The sequence below is a fragment of the Echinops telfairi genome, unplaced genomic scaffold (assembly GCF_000313985.2).
Source record: "Echinops telfairi isolate 266 unplaced genomic scaffold, ASM31398v2 ScPeMD7_7469;HRSCAF=8507_1, whole genome shotgun sequence".
NCBI classification, from domain to species: domain Eukaryota; kingdom Metazoa; phylum Chordata; class Mammalia; order Afrosoricida; family Tenrecidae; genus Echinops; species Echinops telfairi.
In genome coordinates, this window is record NW_022111373.1 from 132,607,787 (window position 1) to 132,635,446 (window position 27,660).

General features: G+C 38.7%; 1 protein-coding gene and 1 pseudogene across 1 annotated transcript in view; one reads left to right on the top strand and one right to left on the bottom strand.

Annotated features, from left to right (window-relative positions):
- CDH18 (cadherin 18) overlaps positions 1 to 27,660 on the top strand; it is a 653,448-nt gene that overhangs the window by 4,779 nt on the left and 621,009 nt on the right. The gene's annotated exons all lie outside the window — the stretch shown is intronic.
- Positions 7 to 1,514, bottom strand: LOC101652139 (annotated as a pseudogene).

The following is a 27,660-nucleotide window of genomic DNA, read 5'->3' on the forward strand; positions in this document are numbered from 1 at the left end:
TTTTTTGTATGGCCCGGAGTGTGGCTGTTGTATTGGAAGTGGTGCCGATGCTTCTCCACTCATGGTCACACCCATCTGCTCTAGTCCACTTGTTCCCCTGGGTATTCCATGGGTGTCTGCGGATTTGCAGTGCTGGCTGATGCACCTCTTCCCCAGAAATCCCCAGGAGAAAATTTGACCGAGCTGACAGGTGTTCGTGGGCTGCCAATAAGAGGAGATCGGATTTGGGGTTCAAAGGAAAACTTTTCTTCCACACTTTCAAGTACAGATGGAGCCACATAAGTAAAACCCAGAAAGACCTGGTTTGCACTTTCACTGAGAGTTGAATCATCTGGGCTGTCAACAGGTGTCTGACGTGTAAACTTTGACTGAAACTGACTCACATCCTCTTCAGATTGCAACAGAGGCTTAAAAGGAGGTTCTACCTTCTGAGCCAGCAAGAAGGTCTTCCCAGTTAATGTGTCTAAAGAATGAATGTGCTAAACTTCTCCAGCATCCCCAGGACCAGCTCCAAGATGAGAAGCAGCGTGTTTCATTTTACAGCTTTTTAAACAGATTTCTGACTTCTTGTGTGAGGTAGGGAGGCAACTTGAGCTTACACTTGAGGATTTTGTCAATCGTGTTCTTTCTATTCTTCCCAGTGAATGGTGGTGCTCCAGTCAGCATGGCATACATTGATGCTCCTAAACGCCACCTATCCACAGCTCGGTTATGGCCACTTCTCATCAAGATTTCAGGGGCCATGTATTCTATTGTTCCACAAAACAAACGTATGTGTGACGGTTACATTGTGAATAGGTTATTTGCATAGTCCAAAGTCTGTTAGTTTCACATGACCTTGGTGATTAAGCATGATATTCTCCGGCTTCAGGTCTCTGTAGATGATCCCCTTTTGATGCAAATGCCCCAAAGCCATGGAGATTTCTGCCAAGTAAAAGCAAGCTGCGTCTTCCATAAATAGTCCCTCTCTTTCCAACTGCATAAATAGTTCTTCTCCGCTGAGATACTCAAGGACGAGGTAGCGTTTTCGACCGGTCTGAAAGGCATAAATTAAATCCATAATGAAGGGACGTTTGACTTCCTCCAGAATATTCCATTCTGCTTTCGTATGAGCTGTATCTTTAGCATTTCTCACTATCATTGCCTTTTTAAGCACCTTCATGGCAACTATTGTCCCAGTATTTGCTCCTGTTACTTTTTGTACTTGAAAAACCTTCCGTATCCCCTTTTAACAAGCAGCTCGAAACATCTGGTCTGGTTTTTTGTGGCCCTCTGTTCACACTAGTTTCTGAGATTTCAAGTTTCTCACAATGTTCTAGGCCAAGTTCATATGGTCCACCTCCCCCATGATCCGTGCTTTCATTTAACTGACCCCCCTCCTCCAGCTCATCCTCAGAGCCTGCGTCCTCTGGCTGGTCAAGGTCTATGTCAAACACTCCAGCCGTGTCCTCAGCTTCCGGGTCTCAGATGAGTGGCACTGAGTCAAAGCCTGGACCCCTCCGTCGTCGCCTCATGGACCCGGACCCGCCGCCACCGCTGCCATAACCGGCTGCTTAGGCTCAGTGTGACCAAGGAAATTTTAATACACAGAAATCTTACTAGGTTGAATTTGCCCATTTATTTTTTTAACTTTTTTCCCTTTCAAATAATAAAAAAATGACCTTTAAATTATATTTCACTTGATTTCTTGAGACCTGACTCCAAAGTCATCCAGGAAAATAGCACTTCTGCCTTATATTAGAAAAGGAAGGGAAATAGAAAAACAAGTTTGAGTTCTCTTTGTCCCCGCATTCATGCAGCTGTTCTTCTCAACACCATTGGGAGAAGTCTCTGATAATGGAAGTCAAAAATACCTTCAAGCAGCAAGCAAAGTCACTATCATTGAGTTGATTCTGTTCAATCGTATTAAATACGTCTAAAATTAAAAGAAAGAAAAATTGTCTGGGTTAAAGTCTATTTCCCAATGAAAATATTTTCTTAGACATTTGAAGTTTTGTTTTTTCTTTTAATTTATTGTACATATTCATTCCTTTCGAAGTACAAGTCTTGGGTAGAGAGAATGGAAAATTATAATTTTACATCTTAGAAAGAATTTTAATTTTTTAAATTCTCTTCATTTTCTTTCCCTATGAAATTTTGAAAATGCATTCTTTTAAATGTTTGGCTTGATGTGGCCAGTCTGCTTTTCATAATGCCATTTGTTTGAAAAGAGTTCTGTGAGATAAGAGAAAGAGAACACCAAGCAATGGATAATATTATTAAAGTGCTCATCAATTATTAATATTGTTTTCTCTTTACCAGTGGGCTATTCTAATGTAAATTGGAAACTACAAAACACCTGGCCCTTGGGCCAAGGCCTATAGAGATAAGATAGCATTAACCTACTGGAAGAGCTCATGAATTAAAATTGAATTCTTTCTCAGCCTAAGTCTAAAGCTTTCCAGAAAGTTAAGATAAAACCCCTTTTGTTCATTTCTGCAGATAGTGAATTATTTGCATTAACATGATTGGATAATTGAAGATCTATCTGACCTCCTTACCCGTAGCATCATATGCCACAAGCAACACTCTTTGGAGGGGTAATTTGTGCTTGATAAAAAGACACACATTTAGAATGAGCCCTCAAATACCATTCCTAACCAGGGAAATAGCAATTACACTACCATCAAATACTTCCCCCATTGACTAGTGGGGGAGGGGGAGAAAGCTAAATTGATGCTTTCTAGTCTACACCTGGCTCCTTAGTGCTGCCCTAGAATGGGGCATTCTCAATGAGGAGTGCCCAAATGGGGCATTCTCAACAAGGGGTACTAACTTTCTGCTTTTGCATTCCTACCATACTCCCCTCCATTGCTCTCTAATCTTGTCCAGTTTTAGAGGAAAAAATGGCCCTGCAAGAAAACAGGGAGAAATTTATTTTTTCACACTCTGGCTTTGGTCTTTAACTACATGCACACTTTTTGTATCCTTATTGCCTGATGAAAGTTTTCAATAGTGTTTGCCTCCAAATAAGAAGCCCTATGAGTTGACATCAGCTCAGTGGCAGTGAATCTGAGTCTTGGGCATAATGGGTTACAGATTGAGCTGCTAACTGCCTTCTACAGTTTGAAACCACCAGCCACTCCTTGGGAAGAATATAAAGGTTTTTCACTCTCTTAAAGATTTAGTCTTGGAAAACACATGTGCAGTTCTTCTCAGTCCTGTAGGCTCCACATGGGTCAGACTCTACTCGGTGGCCCTGTTCTAGGATGCTTCCTGACTTTCATGACATGATTCTCTTGCACCCATCCTTTAGGCATACATATTGAACATCTTGTTACTAGAGATGCTGGAGGCTTCTGCCTCTCCCTCCGTAGGTTTTTATCACGCTCCCAAGGAACCATTCAGACAAGAAAGAGTACAAAGATTTGAATGGATCAAATGAGCTGAGCTAAGATGTAATCCAGGATTACATTAGCATGGATCATGCAGACATGATCACCCGATATTGCTTAGTTAGTCTGAGGGTGAACTTCTGGATGGAACTAGATGCTCTCATGCAGCTCATGGCAGACCTATAGTTATTGGCTAGAGGGAGCCTTGGTGTTATTGTGGTTAATCATTGTCAGCACTTTGAAACAACCAATAGCTCCACAGGAAAAAGACTGAACTTTCCTCTCCCATAAACAGTTATCATTTCAGAAACACACAGGGGTTATTATGAGACAGCATTGATTCGATGGCAGTCAGGGTTGTTTTTTTAGTTATTCGTTTGTTTCACTATGTTCCACCCCTTTAAAAATGTGCACACACATCCCAAAGTTCATACTGTTTCCTTGTTTCCAGGCCACAACCATCAATTCAGTCATCCATGGGGTTGGTTCTAAAATCCTACCAATCTCAGCCTTTCACTGTATCCTTTATCTTGTGTTGGGGAATCCCTTCCCCATTGAAACTATTGACAAAGGAACTGTATCTTGTCTACCCTCCACCTCCCCTTTTGCTGGGAAGCTATTAATAAAGGAAATGCACATTCACCTCTCTCTGGATGGAGATACCTTCCATTTTTTTCTTCCTCCTCCTTGCTCCAATCTGTCTACTAGAATTCCCTGCTCCAATGCTTTTGGAAGATGAGGGTTGAAGAGCATCCTTCTGTAGTCATTTCCTGCTGAACAGGGCTGTAGAGCTAAATTGGATGGTGCCACCACTTTAGTTCCTATCTGGGCAAGGGTATGTGGGGAAATGATCGGTACAGAATTTGGAGGCAGCCTGAACTAGATTGTTGAGGAGTAGGCTGGAGTATGTCGCCTCGACAATCATTTGTAGTCCCATTGCTTCCAGCCTGGAAGAGAGAAAATGGAGAAGAACATTAAAAACATAAGCCACCAAAAAAAAAAGAAAAAAGCCATAGAGACTAAGAGGGCAGAAGTGTAGCAAAGAGGAGACACATGACCAAGCATCAGACCAGGAGCTCGATCCATGTAGATCTTGAGCCACTGGTACTCTTGCTCATTCCAGAACTGGCAGACATGATTTTGAACTTGGCCAATATGGTTTAACCAGAAACAACATCGTTCTGTGAACATGACATAAACTTCACCTTGGGCCACTGCCAGCATATCAATTCCAGAGAATAACTGCAGCTCCGGAGTAGATTGGGGCCTGTACTGTCACAAAGGTTAACATACGTTTTCACTGCAGAGACAGCTTTTGTGGTTTCAGCAGCAGCAGTTCCCACTATTCCCACCAGGTCGCTGATTCCTAATAAAATATGGACGCGTGGCATTTGCAACACATCTAATTGATACCACATATCCCAAAATGCAAAGTCTTGTTTATCTGGTTGGTAAATACTGATGTATAGAGCTTCTGGAGACAAAAGACATTCCCTTGTTGGGAGGTCAGGGTAGTCATGCTGCCATGATTGGAAGCTGAAGATGTCCTATATGTGGCTAAAGAGGCCCTACTTATTCAGCCCCATGTAGATATGTCCTTTCAACGTTAGGTGGTAACTAACAAAGGATGCTACAACCAGAGAGCTGAAACAGGGAGCAGTAGTATGAATAGATGTGTCATCCCAAACTTTCCCAAATACAACTTGCCTAGTAATGTCAATGCAAGCTTTCCCTTCTGAGCTATTGGAAATAAAGGAATGTGCATGCCTTATGCCCGTTTAGTTAGAATTGGCTATTAGGCTAAATGTTGCATCCCAAAGTTCTCCCATGTAATTTAATCTCAGAGAAATGGAAATATTTAGCTCAGGGGAGAATGGTTGATTTCCAAAGGGGATCTGAGAAGAGGAAAGTATTTCTGTTGGCAAAATACATGCCTGCTACAATCTTGCAGGATGAATATCTCAGCACTCCCATTGGATACCAGTTAGTGAAGCAGAGCATGGAGATATTAAGGGTAATTCTTTGTTATAGGAATTTTTTTTTTTATTAATGTTAAAGATTTTACCTCTCTCCACCCTTGCCTGTCAGTTAATCCTATGGTGGTGGTTATTCGTTTCTGTGATGCTGGGGGCTATGTCACCGGTATTTCAAATGCCAGCCGGGCCAACGAAAATGAACAAGTTTCAGTGGAGCTTTCTAACTATGAACAGGCAACTAAGAAGAGAGGAAGGAGATGCTGAAAACCTTATGCATAGCTTTGACATATTGTCAGATTTTGAAGGCCTAAAGAAAGGACGCAGACCCTTGTGGGAGACTGTGCTGGAGAAGAGGCACCTCAGTCAGAGGGCGCTCAGAAACAGACTGAGGAGGGGCTGATTTCTCAGATTGGAGTCAGACATGGTGAGGTGAGTCGAATAATGCCTGTGGGAGTAGAGCCTTTGGGATTTGTTGATGGGGCAGAATGAGCTAAGTATAGAACAATGTCATTGATACCGCACACAAGGAAAATTTTGCTAAAGATCCAACAATCATTTCAGCAGTACGTTGACAGTGAGCTACCTGAAATTCTGGTGTGTCATTGCTGATGTCAGATAGATCTGGCTCAAAGCATAGAATACCAGAATAAAAAAGATGTTCATTTGTGTTTTATTGACTATGCAAGTACATTCAACTGTGGTAAAGGTAAACTATGGAAACCCTGGGAAGAATGGGAATTCCAGAACACTTCATTGTGTTCATGAGGAACTTATAAACAAATCAAGAGGCAATTGTGCAAACAGAACAGGGGATTAATTCATGGTTTAAAATCAGAGTTGTTCATCGGGGTTGTATCCTCTCACCACACTTGTTCAGTCTGTATGCTGAGCAAATAACCAAAGAAGCTGGATTATATGAAGAAGCTGGAAAATATGAAAAAGAATGTGGTGCCAAAATTGGAGGAAGGCTTATTCACAACCTGCAATATGGAGATCACATAACCTTGCTTGCTGAGAGAAAGGAGGACTTGAAGCACTTGCTGGCGAAGACCAAGGATTGAAACTTTAGTATACATTGGAGCGCAATATAAAGAAGACCCAAATCCTCACAATGGAACCAGTAGGTAACATGATAAATGGAGGAAAGGTTGAAGTTCTCAAGGGTTTTGTCTTGCTTGGATCCACAATCAGTGCTTATGGAAGCAGTGGTCAAGAGATCAATTTCTAGCAACTCTTTGGCTTGGCTTTAGCTGTTGATATTGAGGTTCTTCACCTTCTCTTCCCACAGGTGTGGTGGATTTGATTTCTGCGTATTCCATCTGGAAAAATCCTTGTGTATCATCAACTTTTGTGTCACTGAAGAATGTTGTCACTATGAAGAAGTCTTTAGGGTTTTTTTCTTTTAATTCTATTAAGTGGTTTCCAGCTTTCCTTCTGTCACCAAGACCATATGTTTCACCTGCTGTTCCTTCCATTTGTTTCCCACTTCTGTATTAGTAATGCCAATACTTATCAATGCATCTTGCTGGCATGTTTGATTGATCTCTTACTGAAAATATTGGCAGAATTCCTCAAATTCTTCATCACTAGCTTTAATGTTTGGTGCATACATTTAAATAATAGTTGTATTGATCAGATGTCCTGGAAGGCAGGCATAAATATAATTGTATCAGAGATAGCACTGTGCTTAAAGATAAATCTTGAAGTGTCCTTTGTGATGATGAATTCAAAGCCACTTCTCTTGATTGTAACCTTCCTGGCATAGGAGACCATATGCTTTTCTGATTCAAATGGCCAATTTTAGTCCATTTCATATGACTAACACCTAGGATATGCAACTTTCATTAAATTTATAAGACTTCCAATTTTCTTAGATTTATACTTCATACATTTCAACTTCCAATTATTAATAGAGTTTAAGAAGCTGAGGGTTTTTTTGTTTGTGTTTTGTTTTCGTTTTTCCATTTTGAGTGAGGTCTCCTTATCAATTGAAAGCCCTGAAGACTTTATTCCCACAGGCGTTACTTCATTCAAATCATTATATTTGACTTCCCTTTGAGAAAACATTTCTTCCTCAGTCATATTTTCTGTGCTTTTTTACCTGAGTGACTAATCTTCTAGCACTATCTTTTGCACCTTTATGTTTCTATCCATTGACCTTCCAGCATCTGATCATGTTTCAATGCTGTGGATAAGGTTTACAGTAGCTAATTCTTCTGAACTGGATGGCTGATTCCTTCTTAGAAGCCTCTTCTTCTGGAAGCTCTGCTGAAACCTGTTTGCTTTGGTGCCTTCCTTGCATGAGTTTCAAATGCTACTGTCTTGGTTTACAACATAGCAGTAACTCAGAATTTTCCACAGTATGACATAGGACAAGTTCAAGCTGGTTCAAACTGTCTCTCCCTAGTAAAGAAGTGATATGTTCAATTATAACAAAGCACGTCTATAAACGTGGTGTTTTGGAGAGAGGTCCTTCATAGATCACGTTGGAAAAAGTGGTTCCTATGTCTAAAAATAAATTTGCAAACATTCTGCTTTCTTTAACAGTTATCCTTGGCCCCATGATTGTATTAGGCTGAATTGTCTAGAGAAACAAAACCAATGACACTCTTACATATATACAAGCAGGAACTTTATATCATGAAAGCATCCCAGCCCAGTCCAACTCAAGTCCATGGGGCTGATGCGAGACAGAACCCTCTTCAGACTCACATAGCCCAAGACTGATGATTGGGAAAGGTGAAGTAGGATTAAGGAAGTCATAGGTTGGTGGGTACAGAGTAGCATGAATAGTAGTAAGGTTGGTGGAATCGTAACCTTGGGATCTGTCACCAATGTGGGAAGCTTAGACACCATGTTAGAGCACAGACACCTTGGCTCCCAAGGTCAGTGGCCTACATGTGGTCACCCCAGGAGGCAGACAGAGTACCAGAAATATTGAAAGCAAAGGACAAGGGAGGAAGAAGTTCCCAGTGTGTCTCTTATTAAAAGACCACACCTACAAGGAGAAATCGTGAGGCTGTAACTTGATTGATAGCTTGGACTCCACTCCGATACTTTTACACAGGTGCAAACAGACATAAAATCTAACTGAGACAATCCTGTTGATGGGGATGCTCTTAGCAGGGGCTGTGTGGTAGTCCATATAGACTAGAGAAACAAATTCATTGACACTCATATATGCAAGAGATAATTTTATATCAAGAAGTAATTATGCATCAATAAAACACCCAGTCCAGTCCAATCAAGTCCATAGTTCGATATTAACCCATGAGTTCCTCTTCAGACTTACACAGTACATGCAATGATGCTGAATTCAGGAAGATCACAGGCCAGTTGGTGGAAACTCCTGTGTATCCAATGGCAGTGGTCCCATCTCCAGGCCTCTGGCTGCTTTCAGTGTGGCTCCATGTGGCTTGTCAATAGAAATCTATAGCAGAGAGAGTGTGTCCAGCCTCCAGGGAGGATGAGAGGAGGTTCCCGAATTCTCATGAGAAGGCCATGCCCACAAGGAGACATCAAGCAGGCTGCAACCTGATTGACCGGTTAGAACCCATCCCTATAACTTATTTATCAAGTTGACATGAAATTATGTAACTCCCACAGGCTAACTAGAGTAGAGTCCCATTAGTTCAAGGTCATGATATTTGAGGTTGCTGACCCAAAGTTCTTCTGACTCTAAGGATAGTACCTCTTCCAATGGCTGAATTCTAGCGCAGATCCCATGGCTTCCAGGGATTCCTCAGCCTGGGACATTCTTGATCCCATGTGTCCAGGCTTTTCTCACTTTGGTGGCAGTTCCCACTGGGAGTGTCCCTGAATGTTCCCTTTTGGTCTTGTAATCTTTGCCCTTCAGAGCAACAACTAGCTGATCCTGCTGGCATCTACAAAACTCCAGGGCCCTCTTTCCTCCTCTACATCCTTATTACCGAAAGAACACCAAGACAGCTATGTTTAATAGATCTCCTATGATGGCTGCTGAGCTCTTTCTGATATCTGGACAGATTAAGTTGTAAGCTTTTCCTTCTTGATTTTTTAATGAATTTTCAGGGATCATCTATAAAATGCCCTAATTTATATTTAATTCTAATTAAGTTCTGCATAATGAATAAGATGCAGATGCTATTTGATCTGGCCCTGTAGTTCCTCATGAAGGATAAATGATGTGTGTACTTGGCTTTGGACAGTGGCTTCAGCTTCTGAGGTCCCAAGATTGGAGACTCAGAGCTCATTTCAGGTTCTGGTTCATCCTCTCCAAGACCAGTAAGGAGCCCTGCTAGCATAAGTTATCTGGTGAGCTGCTAACAGAGAGGTCAGCAGCCTGAAAACACCAGCCACTTTCCAAGAGAGAAGGTCTCTGTGAGTCAACATTGAATTTGTGGTAGTGAGTTTGGTTTAGTATTAGAGTTTGGTATTGAGTTAGAAATACTTATCACATACCCAACATTTTAGAACGAAGAAACACAATTTCACTGCTGTTAAGTCTATTCCAACTCTTGTTGTTGTTGTTGTTAAGTGCCCTTCAGGCCCTTCCTACTCACAGCTGTCATGCACAACAGAAAGAAACAGCACCATCCTCACAATTGTTCCTATGTTTCAGCCCATTTTTTCAGTCACGGTGTCAATTCATATCATTGAGGGCCTTCCCCTTAATGCTGCCTCTCCACTTTACCAAGCCTAATGTCCTTCTCCAGGGACTCGTCTTTCCTGATAACATCTCCATAGTACCTGAGATAATTCTCCCTACTTCTGCTTCTAAGCATTCAGGTTGTACTTCTTTTGAGACAGATTTCTTTAATCATTTGGCAGCCCAGGTGTACTTTCAATATTCTCCCTAGATGCCATAGTTCAAATGCATCTATTTATCTTTGGTCCTCAATTTTCACATGCTTATGAGGTGATTAAAAGTATCATGGCATGGGTCATGTACATTTTCATCCTCAAAGTAACATCCTTCATTCAAACACTTTAAAGAGGGTTTGTACAGCAGATTGACCTAATGTAATGTGTCCTTTGATCTCTTAAGTGTTAATTCCATGAACATTGATTGTGGAACCAAGCAAGACAAAACCCTTGACCATGTCAATCTTTGACCCTTGACTAAGTCAAGCTTTCACTGTTTAAGATGATGTTACTTATTAGTCCAGTAGTGAAAATTTTTGTTTTCTTAACATTGATTTATAATCCCAACTAAGGCTGCAAGCCTTGATGGTCATCAGCAAGTGCTTCGGGTCCTCCACAATTTCAACGAGCAAAGTTAAATCATCTGCATCTAGCAGCTTGTTAACAAGCCTTCCTCCAATTCTCATGCCATTGCCTTCTTCAGATAAGCCAGCTTCTCTGATTATTTGTTCAGCATACAGCCTGAATAAGTATAGTGAAAGGGTACAACCATGAGGCGTATATACTTTGGATTAAATAATGCATTATTCTCTTGTTCTGTTCCCACTACTTTCTCTTGACCCATGCACCGGTTCTACATGAGCTCAATTAGATGTTCTGGAATTCCCATTCTTCTCAATGCTGCCCAGTTTGTTATGGTCCAAGCAGTCAAATGCCTTTGCATGATCAATGAACCACAAGTAAACATCTTTCTGGTAGTCTCTGATTTGAGCCAAGAGCTATCTGTATCAGGAATGGTATTTCTTGTTTCACATCATCTCTTGCATCTAGCATGAACCGCTGGCAGCTCCGTGTCAATGTACTGCTATCACTAAGGTGAAATTTTACTTACATGTGATATCAATGATATTTTCCTGTTGTTTTGGCATTCTTTTAAATAATCTTTCTTTGGAAGGCATGCAAATATGAAGCTCTTCACAAGTAGCTGTCTTCCAAATCTGTTGACATAGAAGAGTGAGGGTTTCTAGTGCGTGCTTCATCATTAAGATATTTCTTAACATATGAAATTAATTAAGATATTTCACATTGTTGAAATGTGTTCATTGGTTTTCTATAATTCCTAGAGCCTTGTTTGAGGCTAATGCTTTTAGTGCTCTTTTAGCTTCTTCTCTCTGTACCATTGGTTCTTGTTCATAAGTGATGTCTTGAAATGGTGGTATGTCTACTAGTTCTTTTTGGTCCAATGACTGTGTATTTTTTCTATATTCTTGGATGCTTCCTGCATCATCCACTATTTTGCACATAGGATCTTCAATATTTCAACTCAAGGCTTGAATTTTTTCTTTTCTTTTTCTTTTAAGAAATGCTGAGCATGCACTTCCTTTCAGGTTTTCTAACTCTATGTCTTTGCATATTTTCTTACCTAATAGTTGACTTTGTCTTCTTAAACTACCCTTTAAATTTCCAGTTCAGTTCTTTGACTTCATCATTTCTTCCATTTGCCTTAGTGACTCTATAATTAAGAGCCAATTTCATAGTTATTTTCCACAATTATTTTGTTTCTCTTTTCTGTATTTTTAATGAAATTTTTCTTTTTTTGTATATGATGTTCTTGATGTAATCCCACAACTCATCAAATCTGTTATTATTGTTTAAATCATCAACCATGTTCTTGAGATATTCTTGAAATTTGGGTTAGATATCCTCAAAATTGTATTTTCCCTCTGATCTGTGGTCTGTTCCATAGTGAGCCCTGAGCCTTATTTTACCAGCTGATATTGAGCTTCTCCATATCCACAGATATAGTCAGCTGGCTTTCTGTGTAGTCCTTCTGAATATGCCTATGTGTATAATCATGTTTGTGTTGTTGGGAAAAAGCTATTTGCTATAAAGCAGTCAGTAGTCATGCAAAATTCTGTCCTGCAATCTCGAGCTTAATTTCTATTGCCAAGACAATGTTTTCCAACTACGATTTCTTTATCTTTGTTTCTAACTTTTGCATTCCCACCGCCTATAATTATCAGTGCATCTTGATTGAATATTTGATCAATTTCAGATTGAGGATGGTAGACTTCTTCAATATCTGTATCATGAGTTTTAGTAGTTGGCACATAAACTTGAAACTTGATTAGATTTCCTCAGATAAGATACACATTATCTTATCATAGATAACATTGTACTTTAAGATCTATTTTGAGACATCCTATTTTAAAATATGAATACAATGCCATTGCTTTTTATTGTTTCATTTCTGGCATCGTAAACTATATGACCTTCTGGTTCAAAATGGCCAATTCAAATCCATTTCAGCTCACTAACCTCATAGGATATCAATCATCATAGGTTCAATTTCACTTCTAAAGACTTCCAATTTTCCTAGATCCATATTTCATACATTCTGTGGCCCAGTTTTTAATGGATGTTTTCAGCTGTTTCTTCTCATTTTTAATTGTGCCTTATCAGCAAAGGAAGGTCCCCCCCAAGCTTCAGTTTCTCAGGCTTCGACATCCTCCTCATTGTGGTTGACTCTACTTTGAGAGGGTGGGTCTTCCTTACTCGTATATTCAAGCTCTTCTAATCACAGGCGCACATCTTCGGGCACTGTTTCTGACAATGCTGTGAGTCTATTCATTACGTTTTTGTAACTGACAATGTTTTATGCTATTCATAAGGGTTTCAGTGGCTAATTCCGCTTAAATGGACAGCCGATTCCTTTTCCATGATCTGTCCTTTGCCTGGAGGCTCTGAAGAATCCTGTTCACTTTAGTGACCCTGTTGGTATTAGAAATACCAGTGACATAGCCTTCAGCAACACATCAATACACAAGTTGCCAGAGCAAACAAACTCACAGACAAGCGGTCTACTCCAACTCTTATGAAAGTGTAACACAGGTTAGAACTGTCACACAGGTTTCCAAGGCTGTAATCTTCACAGAAGCAGATGCTACCAAAGAACTGATGGGTTCCAACTGCTGATCGTTTGGTCACAGCCTATAGAGTAACCATTATGCACCAGACTAGGGCTCCTTACATGTCAGATAAGCTTGACCAACCTCCCTGCTACAAGTAGATTCTGACTCAAAAGGACAAATAGAACTGCCACTATGAGTTCTTGTCATGAGACTTCAAATTTTTCAGGGACTTGAAAACCACAGTATTTCTCCTACTTAGTGTCTGGTGGGTCCAATGCATAACCCACGAATTTACCAGGACTCCAGATGGCTCCAAGCAGAAAGTATGCAATACGCCACCTTGTATCCTACACATCTAAGGGGGCACAAAGTACAGAGTCTTCCTTTGAAAATGTTATGAACAGTAGTTGAATTCATTAGCACTGTGTTTGATTGATCTCACTGCATTTCCTAATGTGCTATCCCAATATTTTCCTGGAATATTTGGAGAACCCCGACTCTTACCCTAGATAAGTACCAGACTCATGTTGTGAATATTCTGTCATTGCTGTTTTTTTACAACCACAGTGGTATGCATTCTCTAAGATGGTACATTAACCAGCAGGGTCTCTATTGACTTAAATAAGTAATCTAAAAATATTTTGGATCTCACCATAAACAACTTCCCTTTCTGTTAACAGTCTTTAGAGGAAAGTGCATCAAAAATACACTTGGCTGTATAAAGCAAAGTGGCATTCTAATTTTAGACCTCAAATCCAGTTATGATCATGTAGTTGCAAAGGGACTTTTTGGTTCCCTTAAGATTTAGTGTACAAAAATAATTTTGTAGGTGAGAATTTAAATATCTGTGTCATGTTCTGAGGTTTGTTTTCAACATTCATGTTGAAATGTATAACCCTAAGTAGGGAAACAATGAAAGAGAATCCTAACTACTTTTGAGATCAAGAATATTATAAATAAAATTCATTGTGACATTAGCCAATCAATACAAATATATAAATAAATTGAATCAGATAGCAAGAGGATTGAAAATAATCTTTCTTTTCCTTAATGCCTTAGCTACAAAAAAGATTCAAAGACATTCTAAATTTGGTTAGTAATCAATCTAGTAAGTCAAGTCCTATTTTCAAAATACCCTAGAGGATAAGTCAGGAGCATGATTATCAGCCCATTAATATAAACCATCCTTAGACATATGGAGAGGGGCCAGCAAGAAGACTCAGCGAGAGCGCAGCTGAGTTGCATGAGGTGCCAATGAGAATCTTCCCAGGAAAATCAGGCCCCTAATGACAGTACGATGCTATATTTCATCCTTGATTGTCAAAGCAAGAATGTCCTTGTAGAAGACTAACGATACTTCAAATGCACTTTCACTACTGTATAGAATGCCCCTGCACTTGAAGCAGTACAATAAATTGCAAATAAAAGGGTATCCATTGTCTATAATGTATGCATTTTAAAAGTACAGTGTGTGTAAGTTGACAACCTGTTAAAATATTACGTTTTTAAACATGCTTATTAAAAATAGATAATGACTCTTATTAGTAGAAACTATTAATTAAATTCAAACAAGATCCTAGAATGATGAGGTTGTGCATATTGTTATTTTTCAGAAGCCTACTTCACATCAATAGTTCTGTAATTCAGAAAAACATATAAAAAAGCTCAGTCTTCTCTGGAAGTAATTCCAAATAACTGCTGCATTATTTTTAAATTATAGGAATCAGACTTAATTTTGCAAAAGCATCATATTTTTCAAGCAAAATATGAAACTTTGAGAATAGGGTGGTCATTTGGGGAAGGGCTCAAGTAGAAAGAAAAGGCTTTGAAAATGGCGATGGCAGCATATGTGCAAATGTGCTTGACATAATAGATGAATGTGTGGATTGTGTAAGAGATATAAGAGCCCACAACAAAAGTATTTAATTAAAAAAAGAAACTACTTAATATTAGCTAGATATTGTTTGCGATAGTGGAGCTGATATAATGAGTTCTTAGTATTTTTCATTGTCCCCAAACAAAACATCACCACTTAAACAAACGCCTGCACACCTTGGAGCGGGTTCAGCTTATAGATTTCATGAGGTAGTTCAGGGGTTAGTGTGTTTAAATAACATTAACTCCAGAGACTTTATGGAGTTATTTCATTATCTTTGGATCCTTCTGCAATTTGGAATGTGTCCCAGTCTTCTTTTTATCTGGTTTGGTAAATCAAGCCATAACTTCCAAGAATTGAAATAAATAATTTTTATAAAGTTACAATTCCCTGGCAATCCAGATTCTTCAGAAAATACAGATTGTACAACAAATGTTGAAATCTCAAACAAAAATAAACAGTGATCAAACACAAAAACACACACAGAACCCTCACTGCGTTCTATTTTTCATTTTCTTCTTGAGGTTCTGATTGACTGGCATCTAAGACCTCTGATATGTAGTTATATAATGCATTTTAGCCTATATTTCATACCATTACCAACATTATTAGTTGTCATTTGCCATTTTTATACAAGCCTTGGTTGAAGTATTATCTCTTTTGATGAATAATATTAGTAATATGAAATATTAGATATCTTAAAATGAAACAAACAAAGAAGAATTTCAGAATTAATTATAGTCTTCCTGAGAATTCTCTCAGTGTTTATTCTAATTTTGAGATTGAAGAAAAGTCTCCTTTTGATTTATTTATTATTCTAAAGTCTAGATCAATGCCTAAAGAGAAAAATCATTCTAATATAACAAAGCAGGAAAATAATTTGCTTTAGTGGAAAGCTTTGGTGATAAACGTGCGGGGTCGGTTAATTAAGAACCGTACACCTGTGACTTTTCTGGTTTCAAGCCAAATTATTATCCTTTCGTACTCCCCCACAAAAAATATTAAAAAAAATAAAACAAGTAAGCAAAAATTCACAGTACCGACTATACTTTTACTTAGGTTCCCACTTTTAGCCTAAAATCCTTTCTCTAATTTGCTTTTATAACAAAAATTCTCATCGTATCTATGCAACTTTTCTTGGAAGGCAATTTTGGGTCCATTGCTGTTTCTTCTCTGAAATGTTTCACTCACACGGCTGTTCACGCTCATAGAACAGCCATCCCTACACACGTGCATAAGCTCTCACTGTCCTAGGTATGTTTCAGATTGATACGCGAGCTTCAGATTGACATTCAAACACATCACCCTAACGTAGCAGAGTGTTTTAATCAGAGAGAAGAGTTGATTTTCAGAAACCGTCGGAGACCATTTCCATAATTTAGAGAAGATATGGTAACATAGAGAAACAGTCAGTCGGTGTGTAAATTAGTAAAGGGAATCAGAACGCTATCTGAAGCAGTGTCCAAGGATGACTAGACGTGTGATGGAAATAAAAGGTGATTCCTGAGGAATGACTAGGTCAAAGGGTAATTCTATTTTTAATTTTTTTGATGAATCACCATTACATTTTCAATAACAGCTACACCGTTTTGCAATTCTACCAGCAATTAAGAGTCCTCTTTCCTCAAATCCTTGCCAATCCGTGATATGTATATTTTGTGCTTGTAATCTTAGTCTTCCTAAAGCTAAACAAACTTTTTTTTTTATCAAATGCAGAAAATACAACCTCTCCTGCCACTGAGTTGAATCTGACTTGTAGTCACACTGTGAGGGTTTCTGAAGCCTTGCGACTCTTTACAGAAGACAGCAGTCTCATCCTTTCCCTGCTAGGTTTGAACATGGACCTTTTGCTTACCAGTCCAGCTTTTAGGGAACAGTGTCACCATGAGAGTGGAATGATTTCCCACTGTGATTTTAATTTACATTTCACTTGTGCCTAATGACATTGAGAATCTTCCATGTGTTTGGGGCTCTTTGAAGGTCTTCTTTTGTAAAATGTCTGTTCAAGTTCTTTGGCTGTTTTATAACTGGCTCACTTCTTTTTCTTTTTATTAAGAGGCTGTAAATCTTTACATAGTTTTTAGTTAATAGAATCTTATCAGATATCTAATTTTCAAAGGTATTCTTCAAAATGATAGGTGTCTTTCCACTCTTTTGGCAAAGTCAAAGTTTTCCATTTTTAGGAGTCCATTTTATTTATCATCTTTGATGTTTGTGCTTTTAAAAATAATTTTATGTAACCCATTGTTAAAAGCTAAGCCTAGCAGCATTGTCTTTATATTTTCTTTTTCTTTTTTAATCATTTTGCTGGGGGCTCATACAACTCTTATCATTATCCGTACATACTTCCATTGTATGCCAAGCACATTTGTACATTTGTTGTCCTCTTCATTCTCAAAACGTTTGCTTTCTACATAAGCCCTTGGTATCAGTTCCTCATTTTTCCCCTCCCTCTCCACTCCTCCCCTCCCTTATGAACCCTTGATAATTTATAAATTATTATTATTTTGTCATATCTTACACTGTCCGATGACTATTTTAAGAACTTGATGGCTTTGATTTGCACTTAGGCCTTTAATTTATTTTAAATTTTTATATTTATATGGTGGGATTCAAAACAACAACAACAAAAGGCTTGTACAGAAACATTCAGTGGAGTACTACTCACCATAAACAAAATGTGGAAAAGCCTAAATGCCTACCAATAGATGAATGTGGTACACACTGTGACGGAATGCGATTCAATAGGCACAAGGAAGTTAGTGACATGCTACAGTATGGATGGAACTTGAACATATTATGCTGAGTAAAATAAACCCATCACATGTCATCATTTACATTAAAATAACAAAAGCAAGTGGATGGGGAACCAAGTTTATTAGTGACTAGCGGGGGTGGCTGCAGTTATTGGCAGTTTATGTCCAGTTGATTCAGACACAGTACAATTTAAAACAGAACAAGAGATGGCCTGATCCTACACCATTCTCACAATTGTTATGTCCGAGTCCCTTGTAACCAACTCTCGTGTTCATGTGAGGTGATTGAAAATACCCTACTTGAGTCAGGTGCACCTTAGTCTTCAGAGGGACATCCTTGCTCTTCAACATATTCAAGAGGTTTTGTGCAGCTGATTTGCCCAAGATGTTATTTGATTACTTGACTGCTGCTTCTAAGAGAACTAATTATGGATTCTGTGCTGTCTTCATTAATGTTCTCTATTTTTCTCCTCTAAAATCTAATACCATCGAAATGACTGTGCATAACGCACAGACACAATTTATAATGAAATGGTTTACTAAGGAAGTTAATAAGTTGTAATGCCAGTGAGAAATGCCCGGAGTTGAGTGGTTTATTAGAACATGTTACAAAGTTCTTTCATATCTGTTAAGAAATGCCCCAATAGGTATTCCACTCCAATGTAAGCCTCAACCTAAAGGAATTCAGCCTAAGCTCCTTGGGTCAGCAAACCCACTCCTTGAATGGAGTGCACAAAAGTACCATACTCTAGCGTCTCAGGCCGGAGGCACTCACCTCCGTCTTTGGGGGTTAGCAAGCACAGATTCTCCAGTCAGCTGTCCAGAGGCAGCCCACTCCACAAGCCAGCCGCCTGCACGAAAGCATTCAACTTTCCTTGCTCCACCGCTTGGGAAGTGCACCACTCTCTGTTCCGTGCTCTAGCCCCTGCTGCTGCTGCTCCGATGTTACAACTGTCTTCCTGGTCCAGGAGTTTTGCTGTGCAGGAATCTGAGATCCAGAGGATGTGCTGCACTCCTCACTCTTGCTGATACTGAAATCCCTCCTCCTGCTTCTCAGAAGGCTCATTGTATTGCATTCTGGGGAATCCTGTTTGCATTACTGATAGGTGAATTCTATCATATCCTCCACCTTCTCACCAGACGCATGCAGGGAAAGGTCCTTTGGTGGAAGTTAGAGACTCTGGATAGAAGAACCACATTAAATAATTGAATGCCTTTGTGGATCCAAGCAAGATGAAATTATTGACAATTTCATTTTTCTCCAGTTATAATGACGTTACCTCTTGGTCCACTTTTGAGGATTTTTGTTTTACTCGTGTCATGTAGGAATCCATACTGAAGACTCTAGACCATTAGTATGGGCTTCAAGTGTTCCTCATTTTCAGCAACCAAGGTATTCCATCTGCATATTGTCAGTTGTTAATAAACCTTTCTCCAATCCTGATACTGCATGCTTCTCCATATAATCCAGCTTAGCATACACATTGCATAAATATGGTGAGATGATACAACCTTGACATTCACTTTTCCTGACCTTAAAACTGAGTATACATTTATTCTGTTTGAATAACTCCCTCTTGGTCCATATACAGGCTCGGTGTGATGACAGTGAAATAGTCTGGAATTACCATTCTTCTAAATGCCATCCATTTTTAAATTTCATCCACATAGTTTAATGACTTTACATAGATCATGTCTGCAAATAGACACCTTTCTGGGAAGGATATGCTTTCGGTCAAGATCCATCTGATTTCAGCAATGATATCCCTTATTCTACATCCTCTTCAATATCTAGCAGTTCTCTGTCAATGTAGTGGTGCAAACATTATTGAATGATCTTCACCAAACTTTTACTTGCATGTGATATTAATGATATCATTCTATAGTTTCTACATTCTGCTGGATCACTTTTCTTCAGAATGGGTACAGATATGGATCTCTTCGTCAGTTAGCCAGGTTGCTGTCTTTTAAATTTCTTGGCATAGATGTGTGAGTGTTTCCAGTGCTTCATTGGCTTTTTGAAACACTTCAATAGGTATATCATCAATTTCTGGAGGATTGTTTTTTGCTAATGCTATTAATGAAGCTTGGACTTTTATTCTTTAGGACATTGGTCCTTGATCATAATTACCTCTTGAAATGATTGAATGTCAACCAGTTCTTTTGGTCCAGTGTACTGCTTCCCTCTTCTTTTGATGCTTCTTGAATCATCCAATATTGTGTCCATAGACCCTTTCAATATTGTAACTTAAGGCTTGAATCTTTTTTCAGTTCTCTCAACTTGAGATGTGCTGAGCTTGCACTTATTTTTTGATTTCCAACTCCAGGTCTTAGAAATAGGGTTTGCTACAAAATTTCAGGCCCACTAATAAATACCCAAAGGGGTATACCACTCTAAACCTCAATCTGAAGGGATTCAGCTCAAGCTCTGTGGGTTAGCAAACCCAACTCCATAAATTAAGTGCCCACAAGCACCCCATGCAAGTAAGCCTCAGCCCAAAACCTTAGCTCTACTTCTGTAGGTCAGCAAATCCAACTTACTCAAGCCAGCATCTTGCACAAAAGCACTCCTCTCTATTTGTTCTGTGGGTTGGGAAGTACATCACTTTGTTCCATGCTCTGGCTCCTGGTTTTGCCACTGCTCTGCTGAAGGTATAGCTGTGATCTGGATCAAGAAAACTCACTGGTAGGTATTTTGGGTCCACAGGACATGCTCCCCTTATATGGCATGCTGCTGCCTTAGGTTATCCTACGCGCCATTGCTCACAGGTGAATCCTATCAGTATCTTTCCTCTATATTCTTACCAGACCCATTCAAGAAAGGGTCTTTTAGCTAAGAAACCTATATTAATGAGATGTTTCTACTGTCACTGGATCCACAAGACTTTCCACCTACTGGCCTGTGATCTTCCTACATTTGGTGTCATTGCATGTGTTGCATGAGTCTGAAGAGGGATTTATAGACTGGTACTGGATTTATGGGCTTATATCAGACTTATGGACTTGATCTGGATGGAGCTGGGATCTTTTCTTGGTGTACAATTACTCTTTCTATAAAGTTCTTTTCTATACAAATGAGTGTCTATGAATTTGTTTCTCTAGTGAACACAGACCAAAACAGTGACAAAAAAAAAAAAAAAGAAAGAAAAAAGTAACTCCTGAAGTTGCTTATATACAACTAAACACCTCTTGAGATCTTGTTCCTGAATTTGTATTTGAATGCTTAGCATCATGGTTTTATGAAATATCCTAACTAATTTGGTTACTATTGCATTTGATGTTTCTGTGCTTCTAGTTTGTTGTATAATGCTTAGATCTTAAAAACTTAGAGTAGGCAAGGTACAATAATTGGTCTTTTTTTCACAAAAGGTAACAGAGGAAGAAGGCATGTCAGGAACAAAAGGAGAATATGTAATGTATGGCTAATTCCCCCCATGAAAAATTATTTTCATTGTTATGAGACTTGGAGAAATGGATTTCACTTAGCTAACATTACTGATTGAACACTAATGATAGATTTCATAAAGGAATCCTGATCCAATGGGAGGAGAAATTCTGAAGAGAATATAAATTTCTCATGAACTTTGGACTTTCTGCAGGCATGAAGGGTGTATGAACCCATGCTATAATTGCCCTGGAATGATCTTTAAACTAAGATAATCCATATTAAAACTGACCAATTATTTAGATTAACTTGTTAAAAGTTCTGCCTTGGACACTAGATTATTTTAAGATCAAGTTAAAAAAAGAGCACACACCCACACTAAGAGACCTGAAAAGACTGGGTAACAACGTTAAGAGGCAGTGAGATTATGATCATGAGAGAAGAGCATTTCAGAAAAAGAGGGTGGCAAGAAAGGCCGCTCACCTAAAATCATGTAATTAATGCCACTGAATTATGCATGTAGAAACTGTGCAATTGGTGTATTTTTTGCTGTGTAAATTCTGAGCAAAAATAACAAAATATATTGTTTCCTTTCAGTAAAGGTAATTCTTGAGTTCTTGAATTGGATGGATCAGATCAATAAATGTGATATTGGAATAGGAAATGAAGAAAAGTCCAGATTGGGGGAAAGGAAGATCATTATTTCAGTTCTGAAAATGCTAGGCTGTACTCCTTTAGAGACTTCCTGGTAAGTGTTCAAGCAGACAAGTGTATATACAGGTTGGAAGGTCAGAGATGTTAACTAGAGAGACACATTTGTGACCTATTGGCCTAAAGGAATTGGTTTAATACCAATATTGGCAATAATATTTTCTAGGATCAAGTGCTGAGTGAGAAACAGAGGGTAGTCTGCAGAATTTTAACATTTAAACATAGAGGCGTGCAAACCACAGACAGAGTGAACCATTCGAAGGTGCTTTGTCTCGATGTATGGAAAGATGGCTTCTTGTTTGTTTGTTTTTTATTGTTTATTTGTTTGGCTTCTTGTTTTAAGGAAGAAAATAAAGTGAATGCTACTGCAAGTTCACCTAAGATGGGGTTTTTTAAAAGCCTACTGCATCACATAGCGGAGGAATATTTGTGAGAGATTGATTCATTTTGTGGAGGGGTAGGAACAGATGCCAAATAAAATTGACAGAAAACGTGGTGTAGATTTTTTTTTTAACTTACCCAACTTTCCATCATTCTTTGTGATCAAGGTAAGGACACAGATGTTCCATCAGTTATTAAAATAAATCCCTGAATATTCTGCAGCATCCATAGAATTGACCAAAATTTCAGCAAGCAAACCAAACACAAAGCGCATAGCTCTCAACATAACAAATTTACCTGGGACCTTATTACATGTACTACCATTAAAAAAAAATAAAGAATATGTATTTCCAAATGAGTTGGTCTCAAACTCTGGAAAGAAATAAAAGATAAGTAGCTATGGGCTTTATCCATCCATTCAGGGGTTTCCGTGATGAGATTACCATCTTTAAGAGACAGCTGAACTATACAGATGCCATTAAATATCTGAGTGCTATTATTAACTTCTCTCATGCTCTGGATCTCACAAAGCTAACTTTCCATCATGATTTGAATTCCTATTTAGCTTATGGACTGAGAAAGAATAGGTTCACGTGAAAGGTGGCCAATTCGGTCTCATTAGCAATGATAGCTCTGTAACTCCGCACCATTCTGCTTTTATGTGTCTGTCTCTTAGGCCTGGTTAATTAGGCAGTTTGGGCTTGAGAAATGTTCTCATTCTTTGTCAATAATGGGATCAGACTTCTGAGAAAGTAGCCTTTGAGAATAGATTTTGGAATCCAGCTGGTTCAGCAAGGTCAGACTTCCAGGATAACCATGGGAGAAAACATTAGTCCATTTGGTAATATACACCCTTCTTTTAGCAACCTTCATTGGTCATGAGATTTTCCTTATTTACATTTCATCCATTTATAAGTCTATCCCTCATGCATCACCACTGCGGTGAAGTGAAATTACTCAGTATGGTTCTTCTAACCATAGCAGGCCATTCAGTGAGAGAATGCAACCAAGATGTAGATGACTCGAATTTCTGGATTGGTCAATTGTACCATTTCTCTGAGTAGAAGAGGGAGCCATCTCAGAAGCCGGGAGCTCCTTATCCCATGAGCATCAAGAAAATCCCTGTCCGAAGTGGCAGCAGTAGTTGAAGTACCACCAAATGCTGCAGCAAGTAGACCATGAGATAGACTTAGCAGCCCAGAGAAGAAGTAACACTGATTACTTTTGGCCTGGAGGCAGCCTTGAAGTGTGGGGCTGCTTCAGGCATCAGCATTTATCAGCGCTAAAGGAGCTGTGGTCCACTAGACTGAGCAGGACAGGAGCCAAGGGACCACCTGTCCGGGAGGATGAGGACCAGAAAGAGAATTAGCCTCCTGGCATGGTTGAGGAGAGGCACTACTGTGGAAAAAAGAACTATATCCTTATAATGTTTCCTGATCTTGAGTTGGGGCAACCTGTTAACTTCTATAGTAGGAGTATTATAATGGTTAGTAGTATCTCTTAATTCTGTGGGGACCTTGTGAGAGGTGATCAAACCCCACAGAATAGTAAAGTGCTGTGGGTGGGATGATTGTCAGAAATGGGTAATGGAAGTTGGTAGGTTGAAGCGTGTCTGAACCCTGCCTTATGGGAAACATCCTTGGGCAGATGTACACTTAGATGTTCTGGTCCCTGGGGTGGTCAGAGAAAGTTAAACATAGTCCCCGTGCTATTACATCCTGATTACTTTGTGGGCGGGAGACTGTCATTTATTTTCCCAGCACCTAGTCAATTGCCCTAGACATACTGACTATTGAAAATAAAATAAAAATTTAAGTGTTTGCACAATTTTATTGATGTGGATTTGAGCACAGGCAGGGTTTTCTTTCATTTTTTTTCTTTTTCTGCTCAGCAGCAAACGATTGTCTTTGGTATGCATTCTCTTGTCATTTATTGATTTCTGATTGTTGGAGATTAAAACCATGAGAGGCATTATTGGCATTATTGTAAATACAAACTATTCTTTCAAGAACGTGGGCTTTAAGTGGGAGATAACAGCTAAAAATAAAAAGGGATGCACTGTAATTGAACGCTTAGCCAAATTAACAAGCAGAGGAAACACAGTTGCCACAAGCGCTCAGAGAACAGATCACCCAGAACATGCTCCGTTTGTGAGGGATATTAAAGAGCTACTCTCATATTTTTTCTCTCCACAGTTATCGATTTGTTTCTGCTGAAAGAATGGAGGAAATGTAATGAAATGCTTAGTTTTAATTAAAAGGGAAAATAAAACCCTGTTCAGAGAAAATCAACGCAGCCCACAAAATAGCAAGCACAAGTGATTTTGTATCTCAAAAGCCTGCACTAGTGATTGTCTACGTGTATCTATTCTCGAAATTCACAAATACAATTAAGCTCACGTTGCACCATCACCAAAATGAACTGTGTTGTCAGCAAAAACAAACTAACCAACTAAATATCCAACCCCACCGAAAAACATTCAGAATAAAGTATTCAAAATTGGCGAGGGCTGACCAAGCCAGTGGGCAAAATAAATACACATTAAAAAACTCACAAAGGATTGGTCTACACGAGAGGTTGACCTCTTGTTTTAGTTCTGGTTTTATTTTTTTTTCTGGAAAGAGAAGATAGCACATGTCCACCCGGTCTCTATATCTGTAAAGTTCTATGACTGTGAACATGAATGTAGCCTGATACAAGAAATAATCAAATGGATTTGACAGAGCTTCAGTAAATCATTCTTCATAAATAATGATTGAAACTTGAATTACATGTAGCTGGATGCAATCTGAACCTTTGATCCACATGAAACTATGCAATAAAATTCTATTATTTTGCCTCCTGCCACCTGTTGATTTGCTCATTCTTTGCTAGTTACACTGTTTATGTTCCTCTGATTTCTTTCCCTCTACCGTAAACATTTTAATTGTCTATGCATTGTTTCTCTTTTGAGTCATGCTTCAATTTTTATTTCACATGTGAAAATCTGATGTACTTCCCCCCCTTTTCCTCAGCATCTGCATGCTCCCAGTTTTTGTTTTCTTCGTGTGTATTATTTCTTGATTCCACACATGTTACATCAGAGAACAATTTTGTTATTCCACGTGCTTAACCAGTTGACCCTTTATAATTAATAGAGTAATTCACATTTTCATTTCTAATTTGGAGAAGTACTTTGCCACTAAACCTCTGTATCTCCTGGTCTTTTTTTTACTGCATGTAATTATTTCTATCTTTATTATGAACTATACTTTAAAAACAACTTACTTGTGAAATGTATTTAAAGCTTTAGGTCAACTCAAAATGTCTTCTTTTCACAATTGTCTGGGCAATTCTGATGAATCAATCCTTGCCAGGTCAAAATAAGAAATCCCATTCAAATTTTCATTGTGGTTGCAAAAAAGGCATTAGAAAATTTATGTGGAAATTGAAATATTTAGTGTTCTCATCTCATCTAAAAAACATGCTGTCAGGTCTTCATTTTTTTTCTTTTAAGTGGAAAACATTTTAAAATCTCAGTTTCCATGAGATCCTTTTTCAATTTTGAGAAGTAATTATGTCCGACACAATTTTTTTCTGTGTATTCACTAAATAATTATACTTGATAAAATTATTACTTTCAGAAAAAGCAAAAATGGGGAACATGAACATTAAATTCCTATCCACCAGTGTGGCACTAGCTATGATTTTTGAATGATGTCTATTTTCTGAATAGTGATTTGTTATGGTTATTACAGAAATTCTATCTATACTTATGATTAAAATTGTTAGCAGTTCAAACTCTCTAAATAATTTGAAAAGATTTCTTTCCACATCCCAATCCCTAGAGGGCATCTTTGTTTAATTCTTCTGGTACATGACATTATTATAAATGTAGCTCATCTTGTATATACTTTTAGTTCTTCATTGCAGTTATTTACTAGCGCAATATTGTTATTATGAGAAAGGTATGCATTTCAACCTTCTAGGCCTAGATTTGCCAGTCTTAGTGCTTCTAGTGGACATTTTTTATGACCCTTCAGGACAGGAAACAAAAGAAAGCCGATCTCTCTTTTTTGATCTTCCAAGTGCAATAAATGCCACGAGGCCCATATCTGACTTTCTCTGGCTTCCCTATTGTCCTCTCCACTCCACTTCTATGCTGGATTGAATAATTTGTCGCAGTGGCAGAAATCACAGACAATAATCAAAGTTAAGGGGATTTATTAGGAAAATCAATAGCTTAGACCAGTGAGGATCAGTAAACTGTAAGGAGATAGGAGGTACTGGTTTCCTCAGCCAGCAGCCCAGTCTCTCTCTTCTCGTGTTTCAATCACATGGTCCTTTAGCTCTTACCTGCATGCAGCTCACAGTCTGCTCTTCTGAATCTGCACCAAACCCTAGCATACAATAGGTGGCTTCCGCCTCTTCAGACTCAGGTCTCAATGGCTCTTCCAGAGTCCTCCAGGCTTCTCTTCTCTCCTGCTGCTTCACAGATGGCTCATCAAAGATGCGTTTACATTTAAACTCATTGACAGCCACTGGGTAAATCCACCTGAGGCCCTTCCTCTTTTTCACTGCCTCTCTACTTTAGCAAGGATGATGCCCTTCTCCAGGGACGGCTTCTTCTGACAACGTGGCCAAAGGAAGCCAGGCGAAATCTCTGCATCCTGCCCTCTAACGAACACACTGGCTGTATTTCTTCAAGACAGGTGTGTTTGGTTTTTAGCAGTCCTTTTAGCAGTTTGTGTTGTTGCTGTTGTTGTTGTTTTGCGTTTAGCACATTCGATATTCTTTGCCAGCATCAGTCCTCTGTATAGTGTCTCCCAATCATTTGGTGGGAATTACAGAGACTTGGATAGAAGATCCATATTAAGAAATTTTCCTCCTCCACAGCAAGTGGAGTTGCTATTTACTGATACCTTGTCTCTTATAGAGATTAAGGACTTGTATACATGGCAATTCTAAAAGCTTTGTGGGGGAAAATGGAATTGAAAGATAACTGAATTTTTCCATGAACTTTTTAAAGCCCTCAAAAATAGTTATAATACAAAAGTGAAGAGTAGAGAGATGAAAAGTTGGGTAAATGTGAAACATTCTAAAAATATTGTGGATGAAATCCATTGTATTTTAGTTTCATTTCCCTGCTGCCTTTTTAATCCCTTGTGTATATTATTTTACATTTATTAATATAGTTTTATATTTATCATGTAATTATTTTTCAAGATTCGTGAGTTTATCATAAAGGAAAACAAATAGGCTATTCCTGCTCACCTCTAGATACTATTTCTTTGAAATCAGTGATCAAAGAACAATCTTTCCACTGCCAGCACTGTCGACGATCTTTCCCGCGCTTGTCTAATGATAAGAATCAATTCATGACACCTATGAAATAGACGGCTTCCTAGGCATTTACACTGACGTAGTTGGACCAGGCAAGACTGGGGATAATTCACCCAATGATTCCT